This window comes from Pan troglodytes, chromosome 9 (assembly GCF_028858775.2).
Source record: "Pan troglodytes isolate AG18354 chromosome 9, NHGRI_mPanTro3-v2.0_pri, whole genome shotgun sequence".
NCBI classification, from domain to species: domain Eukaryota; kingdom Metazoa; phylum Chordata; class Mammalia; order Primates; family Hominidae; genus Pan; species Pan troglodytes.
In genome coordinates this window covers 95145707-95161667 of record NC_072407.2, presented here as the reverse complement: position 1 = coordinate 95161667, position 15961 = coordinate 95145707, and positions in this window count along the sequence as shown.

Genomic DNA, 15961 nt, shown 5'->3' with positions numbered 1-15961 from the left:
TGCTAGAAACAGCTTTGGGCTTGACTATATCAACTATGAAAACCTTTACAGTCTGGATAATTGGATCCTATTTTCTGCCCCTGGTTAGTCGTCCTGTTCTGATTTAAACTCATTGGTCCTGCTTAGTAGTGTTTATTTGTGGCTTACCATTATTTTGTATGATTTTTTTCCTATAAGACGTCTCAAATCCTTAGTAAAACAACATAAGGACAGCAGGAAGGGAAGGGGAAGGTGAGAAAAGAAGGCAAGAGATACAAATCTGACCACAGTTTTTAGCATGGTTTCTTTAAGTAAAAACTCATGGTGGACAAATCTAACTTTTTCTTTAATAAAAGTAAGATTGGACCATAGATAAGGAAGATGGAGGCATAGGTCCCCCTGTTTGGGCAAGGTCCTACAATGAAGTCCCAGGATACCCTTCTGGTGAGCATGGAGAAATCTATACTAATAGCAAAGCACCAGGAGATTCAGACTATGTGCCCTTAAGCCAAGAAGGTGACCAGAGGCAGCTTCTGAGTGGCAGGACTAGTGCCTGGGTCCAGGCCCTGGTATCAGGCTTAGTATTTTTATCAGTGACTGGGTGAAGACCTAGAGACCATCCTCATCAAAGCTGCTAATGCAGTATATCATAATCTGACCAAGTCTTGGGCTTGGGAATGAAAAAACAATGCTGGGTTCAAATCCTACTTCTTCCCATATATTAGCATGTTACCTCGGGCAAGTTATTGATGAGCCTTAACCCTGCAACCTATAAATTGGAAATAATAATAATACTTACTTCTATGGTTTCAATGTCCCCTCCAAAACTCATGTTGAAATTTGACAGATGATGTAATGGTATTGGGAGGTGGGGCTAAGGTCATGAGGGCTCCACCCTCATGAATGCATTAATGGCATTATTCAGGGAATGGGGTAGTTATCATAGGAGTGGCATCCTGATAAAAGGGTAAGTTCAGCCCCCATTCCCTCTCTATCTCATGTGTTTACTTGCCACAGGATGCCTTTTTCCATGAGGTGACCCTCTTCAGATGCCAGTGCCATGCTCTAGGACATTCCAGCCTCTGGAACTGTGAGCCAAATGGACTTCTGTTCTTTATAAATTATCCAGTCTGTGGTATTCTGTTATAGCTGTAGAAAACAGACTAAGACACTTACCCTCAGGCTTATTATGCAAATTAGAGGCAATATACAAAGCACCTGGCATGGAGTAGATACTCCATAAATGTTGAATATATTTGACTGCATAATTAGGATCTGAAAAGATTAGGCAGCCTCAAGAGAGGAATCAAATCTAATAAAATAACATGTAGTAGTTTTATTTTATAATTTTGAATTTGGTTCAAAACAAAAAATAATAAAACAAAATAAATTGCGAAAGTCCAGGGAAGAGAAGCTAAAGGAATAAGCTCTTTCTACAAACCTGTCTGCCCTGGACTCTGACAGGTTCACTCTCTGTATTGGACTCTGTAAACCTTTTAGCCAAAATAAACCCTGTGAGAATTGATTTTAGTCAAAAGCAAACTCTCCTTCGTCAATCATGAGACTTTGCACTGACCAACAATGTGAGCTTGTGGTTTTTCTCTCCTAGCAGTCTCTGCGTGGCAATTCTCCAGCAGTGAAGCCTGTAGATCCTACCCCAGTAGTTTTCAGCCCCCAGTGCAGAAACTGGAAAGCATTTGCTAAGTTGCATCTTTAACCCTGTGTTTCCCTGAACCCACCACTTCACTCCCTAGAGCACATCCTAGGAAAGCTCTGGTCTTTAGAATTCAGAGGTAGAATTACTGTTGGCAAGGACCAGAGATATTCTGGATTAATATTTTATCTGGCCTATAGTTAATAACAATATATTGTTTACTGAAAAATTGCTAAGAGGGTAGAATTTTAAGTGTTCTCACAACAAAACATAAGTGTGTGGGGTAATGCATATGTTAATTAACTTGATTAGCTATTTCACCATGTATACATATTATCAAGACATCACGTACACCATAAATACATACAATTTATATTTGTCAATTAAAAAAATTAAAAATAATCTCTGGAAAGGTTAATAAAAGCTCCCAATTCACAGAGAAAAAATAACATTAATCCCTTAAATTTCTTTCTTTATGCTTGAATGGGCTAGGGCGGACAAGGGTTTTTCTGTAGTAGTCCTGTTCACCAGGTCTGAGGAAAAGGGTAAAGCTGACTTTTATGCTTTGGCTCCACTAAACTTATCCATTCATCCAATAGAAATATTTGATGAGTGGCTATCCTGTGTCAAGCACTGCATTAGGAACATTAAAATGAATAATGCTCTCTTCTTGGCCCTCTTCACTGGTCATGGCTCAAACACACCAGTGGCTACAGACATCCCTTAAAAAGTTACTGCTCTTCCCTGAATGGTGGCTCAATCCCTCCAAGCTCATCTTCCCTCCATCTGCTGAGCTGTCATCACACATCACTTCTCCAGAATCCCCGATCTGCTTGCTTTGTAAGTCATCTTTTCTGGTTTGATTTATATCTTAGACTGTTATCTTGGCTCTGTCCCAGAACCCCACAGAAGGCCGCATCTGGTGACCATCCCCCAACTCCATGCCCCATTGCCACAGGCAAGTTGGACTCAAACCTGGGTCATGGCAGGTTTAGTTAGCAGCCTCCTCCAGGCCTTCACCACCTGGGGAGTGAGAAAGGGCAAACCTCAGTGGATCTGTCAACTTGCAAGGCCATCTTTCACACTAGCCCATTCCACAGCCAGCACAGCTCAAAGGTCTTCTCACACACCCCAAGAGACCCTCAAGAGTAGAGCTGGTGGGCTCTCTGAATTTTCCTTGTGAAATAATCTACACAAATGCACAGTGATTTAATGCTGGCATGAATGGTATTCCAGGACCTGAATGGGATAGAAAGCCTGTGGCATCCTGCTTGCCTTCAGCCAGGTCATCTGATGGATGACAAGCCTATGCCTGCTTCAAAGCCAACCTGGCCTGTGCTCTCCACATCCCACAGCTTGGCAGCTTAACTAACTAATGCTTCAAACAGCTGGGCCCCTGGCTTCCGGGTGACTTCTGCTGTGAGCAAGTTGAAGCAGCATATGTTCATGTCAGAATGCAGGAGCCCCTCACAGGAGCTCAAATTGTGACTGTGTAGCACAGCAATGAACTTTTCTTTTCTGTCATTTGCCCACCTCATCAAAAATCAGAGTGTATTCCTTGCCCTATCGTCCTTTTAGAAAAAAAAAATGAGAGTGTTATTCCCCACACTTGAAGAGACCTGGGTGTTTCTATTAAGAGAAAATATATAATGTAGCCAGAAGACCTCTGGACTGCAAGATGAAAACTAAAATATATTGAGCACCAACTATTTTCCAGTACTTTGCTCTTCATCATAACCCCAAAAGTGACTTTTATCTCCATTTTACCAATAAAGAAACTGAGACTCAGAGAAATTAAGTAACTTGGCCACTGCCGTATGGTTAATAAGCAGCAAGGTCAGGATTTGCACCCAGGTCTACCTTCTCCAGGCCAAGTTGGCTTTGAAGCAGACATAGGCTTGTCATCCATCAGACGACCTGGCTGAAGGCAAGCAGGGTGCCACAGGCTTTCTATCCCATTCATGTCCTGGGATACCATCCACACCAGCATTAAATCACTGTGCATTTGTATAGATTATTTCACAAGGAAAATTCAGAGAGCCTACCAGCTCTACTCTTGAGGGTCTCTTGGGGTGTGTGAGAAGGCCTTTGAGCTGTACTGGCTGTGGAATAAGCCAGTGTGAGAGATGGCCTTGCATGTTGACAGATCCACTGAGGTTTGCCCTTTCTCACTCCCTAGTCCTTGAGAAGGCTACCATCTGCCTTCTACTCCAGCAGTCTCTTTAGAGCTGTCCCATTCCCACCCCTTCCATGCTGACCCCAGGAACATCACTCTCAAATGGGAATACCTGACCTCACGGAACTTGTGATAATCACATGTGAAGGTGTATGGGAAGGCATTTTGAAAACTCCTAATCCCTCAGGCTGCAACTGCACACATGTGGTGAGAGTGGTTGACTTCAGGGAATTTGCAAGTGCCCTGAGTAACTGGAACCTCACGTCACAATTTGGAATAGAAAAGCAAGCTCCCCCATGGAGTCGACTGTGAATTAGTCGAAGTGAGGAATGCTTTGGTTTCTGAGAACCTGAGGGTTTAGATGTTCCCCACTCCCGCCCACCCTGGTATAGCTCTGTATGGGAACAGGAAGTTGTGACTCAGAGTCCTTCTTTTCTCAGCTCCTGGGCTAAGAAGTTGGGAAATTGCTGGTGAGATCCAGGTATGAGTAGGAGCCTTGCGGGCAGTGTGGGCTTTTTCTCCTTTTTGCGAAAGACAGAAAGGGGGAAGAGAGGGCCCTGTCATCTCTGGGAAAGAGAGTAGCAGTAGCAGCAGTGAGAGCCAGTGGTACTGACAAAAGCAGTGGGCAAAACCAGGAGGAGCCCCTAGCAATTACAGTGGTCCCAGTGGGGGGACGCCAGAATTAGGGCAGCCAGTACTGCCTTCCTGGAGCAGCTACAGAGAGTGTGAGAGTGGGGTGGACCGATGAGCCAATGGGGACTCACAGAAGGAGGCCTCTGAGACACAGCAGCATCGGGGCAGTAGTTCAGGGCAAGGGGAGACGAATGACTGATGGTTCAGATTGGACCATCCAAATTAACCGCAGAGAAGACACTCTGTTCATCAGGGTTGGTTAGGAGTCACTTGTACGTTAACTTGGGGAAACGGGATCGTTTTAACTTCACCAAGATTCACTTTATCTCTATAATTCATGTCTTCCACATGAAAGAAGTTAACCTAATTCTGGGGAAAGGTAGGGTAACAGTCAATTTGGATACAAGCATATGTCATTAAAACAAAACAGCATCCCCATATTTTAAAAACAAGAATAACCTTTTTAAAAAATTTACTTATAGCAAGTTTACTGTATATTCATTGAAGATAATTTAAAGATGCAGACAAGTAAAAAGAAGGGGAAAGTACCCATTTTCCTTTGACCCAGAGATAGTGAATCCCTTGGTGGAAACTTTGGTGGAATTACCCTTCCAGATGTTTTTATACCCATATATTTTCTACAAATAAGATCATACTATTCCTGATGATCTGTTATGTCTTTTATTCACTTGAAATAGGTTTTTAAAAATCTCAATAACAACTCATCTTCAATATAATTTTCAATGCTAGAATCATTACTATTATACAATATTGATGTAACTTAATGATTCTTCTATTGGTTGAATATTTATATAGCTGACAATTGAATTTTTTAAAGTTTGGGGCATATTTAAAATAGACCTAAAATATAAAGAATAGTTCAAAAATATCCATGTGAAAGTTGCATTTTGACTACTATTAAAATATGATAAGTCTTGTATTTAAATAATTATATCACTAAGATAAATTCTTCTAATTCTTCTAAGAATTTATCCTAGCCATCCACAGTCAATTCTGAAATACCCTGTTATTTACATGGGTCAGCCCTATTCAGTGTGTGAAGGGACTGCCTGAGAGCATGAATACTAGGAGGCTAGTATCACCAGGGGCCATCTTGGTAGGTGGCTACCACATATGACAGGGACATTTTTTAAGTCGGGGTCAGTTGTCTTGTAGAGTACCACATGTTCTGGATTTCTGTGATTATTTTCTCCTAACTAGATTCAGTGAATGTTGTGTATTTCCCATTGTATTACATCAAGATGTGCATAATTTCAGTTCATTCTGTTTCTGGTCATGCTAAGATTGGATACTTAGTTGAGGGGGCATTGTAAGCACACTAGGTCTTTGGTTCACCATAACTTTCTTGACTGTCTCTTTTGCTGAAGCATCAAATTCACATGCCAATGCCAGGCCTGATTTGTCCACAGAAATATAAAAAGTGTCCTAATGCATTTTTCACATTACCAACCTTTTGGCAACAACCTGCTCTGTGTGTGCATGTGTCTGTGTGTTTGATGTTGATATTCACAGGCATTATGAATTGAAGAATGCAAATTTAATAGAGAAGAGGTAAAGGGGTACACCATGGAATGAACTCTCTGATAACAGAAACTGTCTTATTTTTCTTTGCCTTCCGACTGTGTTATATAATGTTAGACAAATAATAGGCACTTAGCAAATGTGTGTTGAATAAATACAAGAACAAACAAAACAGGGAAGAATCTGGGAGAAGTAGAAAGACACTTTCCCATTTATAGAAATCTAGAAACCAGAATATTACCTTTCACCAAAATAAATAGTCCCTGGAAACCTCATCCACTTCCATTCCTGTATTAGGATGGTTTTAGCGGCTCTCATCCCTATTCTCTTCAGGTCCTGTCACCACAAAGGGTGTGGGTCCTGAGAATACAAATGTCCAGTCTCCAGGGTTCCTTAGGCAGCACATTGCATTCTAAACGCACCTTTTACCTTCTCTATCATGCTTATAAATAGCTCATGTGACGTCTTGAGCCTTATTCAACCACTCAGTCACTCCAGGAAGAAAATAAACTACAGAGTAATGATATTTTCCTAATGGCAAGAGCACGTTAAATGGAATTGCCTGAGCTAATTTGAGTACACTTCTGTGTTCAGAATTATGCTTTCACATTCAATTTCATTTTCAATTTGTTTTCTTCGTGCTATCCTGATTCATCAGACCTCCCTCTGAGTTGCATGGAACTGTGGTAATGTGTCCCTTGGTGAATAAAATAATTAAGACAAGGAGACTTATTTTATAACTGCCTTTTTATTATAAAAAAGAGGACATGCAAAAGCATGGGTACCAAACAATTAGATGCCCCCCTCTTCTAGCCTTAGTGAACTCCCTGTTACCCAGCTGAACTGGGTCAGTGGAGAATGACCTGCTCAGACATTTTCTTTCTCTGATTCATATATATAAATACAAGAACTGAGCAGCCCAGAGCATAGGAGAATAAAGAAAGGAAAAGAAAGGAGGGTGGTAGAGAGATTAAACTGAGAGCCTACTATGCCTTGAAACAAGGCCAGGCATTGTCCCACAAGCTACCTCACCTGAGAGGCAGATTTGGACTGAAGAACATCAGTGGCTTTCCCAAGGCCACAGGCAATCAGGACATGGCGGAGGTGGAAGTCTAGAGCAACATCTTTTCACCACCGAAGACAGTGCTCGGAACACCACACTACCACAACAGTGGGCCTCTCTTCTTAAGCTGGGATAAAAAGCCCTTCACCTCCAACCGTTTGAGGCTTATCTTCCACAGCTCCACTTGCCAATACATTCATACACATCCTTAATTGCAGTCACAGTAGACTATTCTCCAAACAAACCACACATTTTAAAAAGGCATCTAATTATGTTTGACAGGTAATATGGTATATTAGTCTGTTCTCCCATTGCTATAAACAGCTACCTGAGACTGGGAAATTTATGAAGAAAAGAGATTTCATTGACTCACAGTTCCACAGGCTTAACAGGAAGCATGACTGGGAGACCTCAGGAAACTTACAATTGTGATGGACAGTAAGCACCTTCTTCACATGGTAGCAGGAGAGAGATGGGGGAAGTGCCACACACTTTTAAACCATCAGATCTTGTGAGAACTCACTCACTATCATGAGAACAGAAAGGGGGAAATCCACCCACATGATCCAATCACCTCCCATCAGGCCCCTTCTCCAATTCAACGTGAGATTTGGGCAGGGGCACAATCCAAACCACATTATATGGCTACATTCAAGAGGCATATAGTGCACATTCTCCTGTCCACTCTTGTACGCCACCTCCCAGATGTCTTCTTCTTCTGAGGAAACACATTTATAAGTTTCTTGTGTCTTTTCAGCGACATTTTGTGCATACATTACTTATTAGTCAGGGTTCTTCAGAGAAACAGAACCAATAGGATGGATGGGTGGATGGACAGATAGATACAGAGATAAAGAGGACCTTCATTATGGGAATTGGCTCATGCAATTATGGAGCCAAGAAGTCCTGCCATATGACATCTGCAAGATGGAAAACCAGGATGTATCTTGGAGACCATGTGTCCCAAGTGTCAAGAGATGAGGGCTGCCTGACTCACATCAGATGAGTGACGAATATGTCTTGTCTTTATTTTTCTCTTGACTTACCTTTATTTTATTTGAGATGAGGTCTTGGTATGTTTTCCAGGCTGGAGTGCAGCAGTTATTTTCATAGGCGCAATCATGTGCATTACAGCTTCAAACTTCTGGTCTCAAGCGATCCTCCCACTTCAGTCTCCTGAGTAGCTGGGACTACAGGTGCCCACCACTGCACCTGGCCATCTTTTCTTTATAAGCCACTGTAATTTGGGGATAAGCTTATTGCCACACCATGGCCTATTCTATCCTGACTATTACAGAAATCACTATGTTCAATTTGGTGAGCATTATTTGGCTAAATAATAGTTTCTTATTTGCTATTTTAATAATATTGTTGCATGTATATAACTGATGGAATATACAGGTTACTATGATGTTTTAAAACATGATATAAGCAGTATTATACTTTAATATAATTGTACAAGTTCCTCCATTAACATGAGTTTTGGGGGACTTGTCCATGTTGATACATGTAGGCTTAAGTTGACTTATTTAAAATATACTACAATTGATTCAACAAAAAAGACAAAAGAAAGAAAAGTTGGAAAACCAGGGAAACTGGTGTCATACATCCTGAGTGCAAAGGCCTAAGAACCAGGGGAGCTGATGGGGCAACTCAGTCTGAGGTCAAAAGCCTGAGAAATCAGAGAGACACTGGTGTAAGCTGCAGAGTCTAAAGGCCCAAGAACCTGGAGTTCCGATGTCTGAGGACAGGAGAAGATGGATGCCTCAGCAGCAGAAGAGAGAGCAAATTTTCCCTTCCTCTGCCTTTTTGTTCTATTCAAGCCCTCAACAGATTGGATGATACCCTGCACTGGTGAGGGCAGATCTTCCTTAATCTGTTGATTTACATGCTTAATTCTCCAGGAACACCATCACAGACACACTCAAAATAATGCTTTGCCGGCTATCTGGGTACCCCTTAACCCAGACAAGTTGACATCTAAATTTAACCATCACAGTTACAAAATATTTATGTTTGTTCTATTTTGTTCACTTTATTTACACAAATAGTATCTTCCATACTGTTGTTCTGTACCTTCTGCTTTTCCTGAATCATATATCTTAGAGATAATTTCATATCCAATCATAAGGTGCCTTCTCATTCTTTCGTGGTGCCATTTATTCTGGTGCAGGACTGCATCAAAGTCTATTTTTCCAGTTCCCTGTGACATACACTTATTTCCAGTATTTTGCTCTCAAAAACAGTGCTGTCATCATTAACTTAGCACAATTTGCGCCAGGGTGAGTGTACCTCTAGGACAACTTCCTAAAAGAGGAATTGCTAGAGTAAATGTAGGTGCCTTTGTAATCATGAGAGATTTGCCAAATTATTCTGAGTAAGGGTTCATACCAATTTACACTCCAACCAGCAGCACAGGAAAGGGTTTGTTTTCAACATGAGTGTCCATACAATATTATTTACATTTTTAAATTATTGACAATCAGATAGGTAAAAATTCTGACCATATATTTCAGGCTACTATGCCTTTGCTTTTGCAGTTCCCTCTGTCTCATACACCCTTCCCCCTCTGAAGGGTGACCTTTTCTCTACTCTGAGGCCTAGCCCAGGGTCATGTCATGATGAGGACATCGCAATTCCTGCAAGGACTCCCATAATATTTTGTCCTTTCTCTATTGTTGTACCTTCCACATTATTTGTTTATGTGTCTATCTCTCCAACTAATTTCTCCAGGGAAGGGTTCTTGACATTCACCTGGTGTCCTTAGCATTTAACCCCAAGCCTAGCATATATGTGTTCGTTTAATAAATTTAAAAAGTGCTTTCGTTACATTTAGGTGGGTGGTAAAATTAGCAAACTAGATTTTTGCAGTTTCTCCTTTCCCAATCCCTCTCCAGCACTTTGTCCTCTTTGACACACTTGAGTGGTGCTCTGCCAAATTGGAACCTCTGTAGGTCAGGACCATTCTCTGCTTTGTCACTGAGTCCTCATTCCTTGCAGAGAACAGGGACGTGGTGACTCAGAAAAGATTTTGGAGTTGATCATCAGATCTGACTCTGTACATCCTGGGGATAGCCTGGCTGACTTCTGAATGCATATGAGCAAAGTCAAAAAGAACACTGACTCCTCCCTCCTGTCATGTGTGCCAGGCTCTGAGGAAGCTCATCTCACTCAAAACTTAGCTAGAAAGGTGTTATCACTTTAATATTTCAATCATTGAAAATTTCCCAATTTTCCTTGCAAGTTTGCATTGCTAAAATAAAGGGTTATATTATTGCTAAATAGAACAAACCAGATAATGCTTTTCAATGAAAGCATAGAGCTGATTTATACAGTGAATATGAATTTTGGATTCCTGAGAGCATCTCCTGAACATTCTGAAAAGGAAATGAATGTAAATCTATCACCAACGCTGCCATTTTTCTTGCATATGCAGTGCGTTTTCCTCCTGTCCCACCTCGCAGCTGGGTTAAATGAAGAGGAATGGTAATGTATCACATCTACTTACCTTGATTTCACTGTTACTTAGCATAAGCAATTTATATGAGACTGACACTAATTAATTCCAGCTTCATCTATCATGTACTTCAACATTTAATCTAGTCCCAGGCATGAGATAAAAATATAGTATTCTGAATTCTGGAGTCTCCTTACCTTGAGTGATAAAGGAGTTCATAAATCTAAGACAGCACTTTGTTTTGCCTGATACTCCATCAACTACAAGTAGATATTGGCTTCACGAGAGTTCAGGAGAGAGAACCATCAAGATTGATGAGCTCAGACCTAATGTGGAGTGTGTGCAACTATGACTAGTCTCTCAATTCTTTATGACCCTCAAAATAAGAAGTCTATTCCAAGGAATATATATCAGAAATTCTAGAAGCCCTCACTTTGAGGCACTACTATTTCTAGTACTTCTTTAGAATGTGTTGTGGATTTTTTTAAAAATCCACAGTCTAGACCCAACATATTCTGAGCTATACAGCTTTGGAGAGCCAACCAAGAGGCCAAGGCCTGTAGTTTCCTCAATTGGCCTGAATGACACCAATGCCTGCCAGCCTGCCTGCTTTTCCTCCTTCTTGACCCAGAGTCAAGAATTCCTGACCCTCAAATGTAGACTTGGCCCTGCTCCACACACTGGCTAGTAGTCATGTTATGCATGAACGGATATCTCACCACTGTTCTAAAACTGGAGTCTGCCTTGTTCTTTATGGGCCTATAACTGTGGACCTGTCATTCTCCCTGACTCGAGGTTATGTGTCCTCAGAAGGTTCTCTTTGTCAGTGCCATCTCCCTCTGCTCCACCTTATGCACTGAGGCTCATCCCCTGCACTTGAAGCTTTTGGCTGGGCTTCTGATTCTTGCTGCCATCAACCATATTTCAGCCAACTTTCCTCATCAGCCACTTGGGAGTGAAGATGTCCTGTAAATCTCTGGGACCATGGACACTGGCAGCTTCCATGACCTGTCACTTCTCACCATTGTCCCTGAACACCTGGTTCTAGGTGCTGGACGTCCTTCTTCCCTGTCTCATTAATGTAACATCTTCTGCCTCCCTCTGCCCCTCTTTTAGCACTTGTAGACCCAGAGAGTTCATCTGGACCCTGCTCTGTCCCCTTTTCCTGTGGTTAAGCCATTCTTCTCTGGTGATATCATAATAGACAATAGGCCTAGCTAAATGTATACATTTTTAAAAAAGTATCTTATTTACAAAAACAAGAAGATATGCTCAACTTAAAAAAAAAAGAAAAAGTATATCAAGTAAAAAATGAAGATTTCTCCCTCCAAGCACAGTCCATCCCTTTTTCCAAAGGTAAAAATTTAGTAATATATCTTCAGACTTTTTATTATGTATACACATATTATAAATAAATGAACATATATAGGAGATACAATTTTTAGGGGGAAAATAGTACCATTTACTGTATATGATCTTCAAACTGTTTTTGTTTTCATTTAACTCTATATAGTGGACAAAATTCCATGTTAGTATATCAACTTGTGTTATGCTTTTGAACACCTGAGTAGTATTCCATTGCATTTATGTACTGTTTTCTATTTACCTTCACTCTGTTAATATGTTCTTAAATTGAATCCAGTTTTTCAGCACTTCACATAATGAGGGGATATAAATTCTTGTACTAAATTGTACAAATATTTCCACAAGTTAAATTTCTAGGTATATACATTTAAAATTTTGATAAACGCTAAGCAAATTATTGTCCAAATACTTTATGAAATTTGCATTTCTACAATAGCAAATGACAATGCTCATATCCTTGCCAACATTGAATGTGATTAATCTTGTATTAGCTTGCCAATTCTGGTGAATGAAAAATAATATCACATTAAGTAGCATTTCTTTGATTTTTAGTTGAGTAGCTTTTCAATGTTTAATAGTCACTTATTTTTTTCTCTGTACATTTTCTGTTTAACTTTTTAAAATGTTTTTATATTATAAAAACTTTTCATAAACTGTAATTTAGATATTATTACTTTTTTGTTATATGTGTTGCAAACATTTTCTCCTAATCTGTTATTCATTTTTTAAAAATTTATTCGCAACACATTTTGCTACGTAATGGTTTTAAATTTTTACATAGTCAAATCTGTCAATCTTTTCCTTTAAGGCCTCTCGATGTCATGCCCCACTTAGAAAGGCCTTCCCCACTCTAGGAGTACACAAATGTTCTGTATTTTTTTCAAATACTCTCATAGTTTCATTTTATATGTTTAGTTGTGTAATTCATATTTATGTATGTTATTAGTAAAGGATCTTTCACTTTTTCCAAAATAAAGAGACAGATATCCAAGGACTATTTATTGAACACTCTTTTCTTTCCTCACTGATTTGTAATAACAGTTTTTAAATACTAAATTTCCATTGTATATGGAATTGTCCCAATATGTATGGAATATACTGTCTTTGGGCTTGTTTCTGTTCCACTGATCTGCTTGTGTATTACTGCAGTGTGCTTTATGTGAGCCTGGGATTAAATAGCTCATTCTATGTTAAGAAAGCATGGTTAACCTTTATTTTTATTTGTATTGTAAAATAAAATTTAAAGGCTGTCGATTTGGACCAAACTCCTGCACTAGGTCCAACAGACCAAACCAAAATGGAGTCACGTATGCTGAAGTTCCATGCCACCAACACTCAGCTGGTTTATCTGAACTTCTGAGAAAATGAGATAGTGCACGATAATACCCAAATCCCCAAACAAGCCAGATTTAGCTGGCATGATAAGGAAGTCCCTTCTGCTTTAACCTTTACAAGGAAAACAACTTTGAAATGATCAATCCGCGTTTTGTTCTCTGTTTCTGCTTTCCTGAGCCTTCTTCTGTCTATAAAGCCAAGCTCCTCTGCTCAGTTCATCAGAAGACCCATTCTATTTTATGGAACGAGATGTTGCCTGATTCTAGAATTGCAAATAAAAGCTAATTAAGATCTTTGAGCTAAATGTGTTGTAACCTTGTTTTTTAACAGTATCATACTGATGAATACAAGTTTAGTACTCTGTGAACATTTTTAAAAGAGAATTTTGGACATTAGTCCATTTGGATATACACTAGCTTTAGTAGAAGCATAAGGAAAAGAGATTATGTGAATCTGAAAATTGAGAACAATTTAAAAGATCCATTCTCCTGATTCCATTCTCTACAGCCCATCAAAAGACCCACAAGGGTTGTCTGTTCATCATTCCTTCAGTTTACATTTATTTCATACTTCCTTACTATCTGTTGTATAGACAGTTGTCCCTCAATATACAGAGAGGACCGGTATCAGGACCCTGTGTATATCAAAATCCATGCATACTCAAGTCCTGCCGTCGGCCCTGCAGAACCGAGTATAGGAAAAGTGGGCCCTTTGTATGCTTGAGTTTCGCATCCCAAGAATGCTGTATTTTTGATCCACATTTAGTTGAAAAAAATGTATGTATAAGTGGACCCATGCAGTTCAAACCTGTATTGTTCAAGAGTCAACTGTACTGTATTAAGCACGGGAAAGGAAAAAATAATTAAGACTCAGATGTTGCCCCAAACAACTTGTATCCTCATTATGGGACACAGAAATATAAACAAGCATCAGTTTAAAAAGGTATAGTGAAAGAAAGAACAAGATAGAGTGGTGACCCAAAGTGGGGATAGATAGTCAGGGAAAGGGAACAGATACATAGCAGTGTCCTAAAGGACAAATACTGGGCTCACCCCATGAAGGAAGGCAGGCTAGGGGATCCAGCAGAGCCAGTGCTGACAGAGGCACAGGCTGGGAGTCAGCCTGAAGTTCAGAGGCTCCAGGCGGCAGGGGTAGTGGCTGATGATGCAGGTGGAGAGACAAGCAAAGATGAAATTATGAAGGGCTTTTGAACTTCATAAATGTGAAGAGACAACAGAATGATTTTCACAGGAGGGTGAAATTACCATTTTTACATTTAATAGATTAAATAGCTGTATCGTTTTCCCTTCAAGCTGCATTAATGATTCATCATTTAATGAGCAAGATAATTGATTCACACATACACTGATAGCCTATTGCCAGATTTTTACTGGCAATAGGGAAACCAGGTAACAGAATAAGTACAAACAGAACATTGGGTAATAAAATTTGCTTACAAATAAACCCCCTAGAAAGATTTTCTAAGTTATTAAAATAAAAGAGACTTAATTTCAGGCTGCATTTTAAATTCCTTCCAACTTAATCTTTTCCCTGACTGAAATTTAGAGACGGGGCATCTCTAAATCTTGCCTTTTCAGGGTCTAAAAAAAGGCTTTAGGTCCAGCCAGTTCACAATGACTCACACTGGGTATGGGGATAATTGGCATGCGAAGCAGACCAGGGACGGCAGTACTGTTTCCTTTTTTTCTTTCTTTTTGTTTTTTGTGGAACAGACAGGGTTTCATTATGTTGCCCAGGCTGTTCTTGAACTCCAGGGCTCGTGATCCTTCTAGAGATGGCAGTACTCTTGAAAAGTGTCTCCAATCAGAAGGGGAGTGGGGAGAGGGTCCCCACCTAAGCAGCAAGGGTCTGGAGGCCAATGCACTTAGAAAACTATTTTCTTCTCACTGTGCCTCCCAGGATACAACCCACTGCCCTTCTGCATTTCCTTATGGACTAAAAAAGAACATGTGCCTTTCCTTTTGTCTTAAAAATTTTCACCATTTTTAGCCAAGTTTATACTTGAAAGGAGTCCAAGAAACACTCCTGATCTTGTCCTAACATGTAGAACAAAACCCAAATCCAGCTGGAAACCTTCCAGTGATTCATAGGCAGGTGTCATCCATCTCAAGATACTGAAAGCTCATGGGGAGAATGAGAACAGGAAATCTGAGGCTAAATTGAATGGGCGAGTCATTGGGCAGGCTTGCTTTTTCTATTTTTCCTGATAATGGCTCTGCCACTTGTTGTAGGACGTGGTTGTTATGGTGACAGGGAGAGGAAGAGTAGGGAGTAGAGAGGGTGAAATGATGAAAGAGTGAAATGCAGCAAGGTAAAAGAGTTCTGGGTATGTTTGTACTTATTTAGCTCTGCTTGAGTCTTAAGGCATCCATAGCCTGCTGCCGTAATGAGGCCAAGAAGATCTAGGATTGTTTCCTGTCCTCCTGTGCCTCAGTGTCCCTCCAGTGTCCTCAGGCATTGTTGCTAAGTCCATCTCATTGTGTCTGACCAATTTTGTTCGTGTTTAATAATTTTTCTCTCAAAATTTCTGTTATCCTCTGATGCAATTTTGCTTCTCTCATACCACTCTGGTAATCCATCAATCTTTGTCTATTTATGTCTGCTGTGGTTTGAATGTGTCCCCTGAATTTCATGTGCTGGCAATTTAACCCCCAAATTGATATGTTGATAGGAGGTGGGGCCTTTGGGAGGTAATTAGAATTAAAGTTATTAGGATGCCCCCCTCCATGATGGGAC